At 36.8% G+C, this 2,500-nt stretch overlaps 1 long non-coding RNA gene and 1 pseudogene across 1 annotated transcript in view; one reads left to right on the forward strand and one right to left on the reverse strand.

The window, feature by feature from the left end:
- LOC137970739 (uncharacterized) overlaps positions 1–2,500 on the forward strand; it is a 52,005-nt gene that overhangs the window by 20,038 nt on the left and 29,467 nt on the right. The window lies entirely within an intron of this gene.
- The window catches only part of LOC137970421 (uncharacterized), a 2,931-nt pseudogene continuing 2,902 nt past the window's right edge, over positions 2,472–2,500 (reverse strand).

Consider the following 2,500-nt stretch of genomic DNA (forward strand, 5'->3'; position numbering starts at 1 on the left):
GTGCAAGTTACGCGCGCGTAAAATTTACACGAACTATTACACGCACCTGTAATTACACTCAGGCTGCGTGTAATTTGTCATGAGTAAAATTGTTATGTCCATTACACGCAGATTGCGTGTATTTTCCACTTAGCAATGTACATGAATTTGGCAATGAAAGTTACAATCACAGAGTTGGTATTTCTGTTTGAGAAATTCAACCTTCGCTTGAGTGTTCTTGGAATAAGGTTCTATCTTCGGATTGCTGCCGTAATCCGTCAACAAATCCTTAGCTCTCATTTCAAACCAAGATAAGTGAAATTTCCTTTATCCGGTTTCCCCCATTTAATCAAGTAAAAATCAAACGTTATAACTGTAACGAGCGAACGATCGATGGAAATGCTTGACATCATGATATATCACTGAAAAACAAGCAAACTTAGAACTTGTGTAGTATTTATTTAGACAGTCAATTTGTTGGCTGTGCGGACCGAGCGATCGCACGGCAAGAAGGCGGAAGTTTGAATTACTAAGGGAAACTTTAAAATGTATTTTGATTTGCGAAGTCAAGCTGTTAGAATCAGCTATGAACGGGAAAACTTGAAGCATACACGCCAATATTCAAGAAACGAAATTTTAATACATTTACATGTCGTATTTTTGACATTTGCTGTGTGTAAATGCATGCTATTTTGAATTCTGGTCCTGCGATTGTTTTTGCGTTTTTAATAACGCAATTGGTGAAAAATAATACCCTCCCAGTAATACAGTATAGACTGACCAAATTATATTTTAACAGCAAAGCAAAACTTTGAATAACGCTGAACTACCGTAAATAAGACGCACATGTATCTGCTCAAGGTGCTAGCTTTGTTTACATTCTTTTATTCGTTTGCACCCTTCTTATTGTAAGAATGTTGTTTTTCCGGCCCAGGCTGAATATTCTTAATTTTCTGCCCATTTTAGGCTGAAAATATTCTTGTATTATTCTTAAATTATAGCTCATGACATTTCCGTTTTAGAATTTATTGGAGTACCAATTACAAATAATTGGTATCTAGATCTGTATCGCGTTACACGTGGTCCATCGCATCGCTATAGTTTGTTCGTTTTGTTGGCTCGTTTCGCCGTTCAGAGAAAGGAATAATTTTATACAGTTAAGTTAAAATACATAAAATTGTATTGTATTTACTGATGTTTCAACACACAAAATTATATCTATCCTTTTCAAAATCTCAGCCTCTGCATTATTCTTAAAATATTCTTGAAATTCCTGGTTCCTGGGTGTTCTTAAACTCGCGAAAGTAACATGAAAATTTAAAACACGTCTTCCTCTGGTTAAACAGAAAATCAAGCGTATCGCGTCGTTTTTCGATGGTGAAATTGTATGCTGTGTAGAATTAAGTGTTCAAAATTAATTACAGCTCAGCGAATGTTTCAAACCGCCACTCGGTTCATTTATCGATTCTGGATGATATTTCCTTTTTGGTCGGCGGACTAACTTTCTTTGAACCAAAAAAATTAATTAATCCTTGAAACCGCGAATGTAATAAGCTGTTGGAGCAAAATTATTTCTGTCTTATTCTCAGATCAGATCAAATGGGCGGTTTAAAAAGGTAAACATTGGTATTATTCTAAAATAGATCGGCGACGCGCTCATTCACCGGCGGTGAGCGGTGAAAGGAAAATGAAATGGAACATCATCGTGGTATATCATTACTTTTACTTGTAATTTGTAACATATTCGCCTTAGCAGCTGTGATTTATCCCCCGACTCGCAGCCTTTTCATTTTAGGAATGATTTCACCCAGTGAAACGGTCGTCGAAATGAGACAAACGCAAACATGCGGTGAGCATCCAAACACGCGGTGATATTCAGACGATGACCACAGCGGCAAAACAAGTCAAATCAATTTTTGACTATTCAAATAAAGTAGACACTTGTTGCGAAAATATTGAGATGCATGCAAAGCTGAATAAATTCTTCGGAAACCAGTAGTGCTTTTAGACATGTAACATTGTTCTTCGTGAAAAAGCCGCTACAAATTGATGTACAACTTTAAATTACTCTGCCCTCTTTTACACGAAACTCTGTGTGTAAAATTTTACACCGACTGTGAAGAATTTGCGTGTAATTTTTTTACTCACAACTTCGTGTATTTTTTTACTCGCGCGTAACGCGCGCGTAATTTGCGTGTAAAATGCGCGCAATATGGCGGACTTACACGCATGATACGCGCGTGTAATGCTGCTATTCCTGCGGCCAGTACTGTACTATATGGTAGCAAGCTGTAATATTAGAACTATTGCTACGATGACAAGCAAAATAGACTACAGCTGTGTTTCGGCATATCACTTTCAAACAAAAACACTTTCTGTAAAGTGGTGTTTATGCCCAAGTAATTTCCTTCCAATAGATTAACTTAAGAAATTTGAAGGCTACAAATTGTGGTTTCTTTGGCTTTCATCGATCAATGTTAGTATGCAGAAAGGTTTCAAAAGTTCAGTTTCTAAATGCAAC

The sequence above is a fragment of the Montipora foliosa genome, chromosome 9 (genome assembly GCF_036669935.1).
Source record: "Montipora foliosa isolate CH-2021 chromosome 9, ASM3666993v2, whole genome shotgun sequence".
Taxonomy (NCBI): domain Eukaryota; kingdom Metazoa; phylum Cnidaria; class Anthozoa; order Scleractinia; family Acroporidae; genus Montipora; species Montipora foliosa.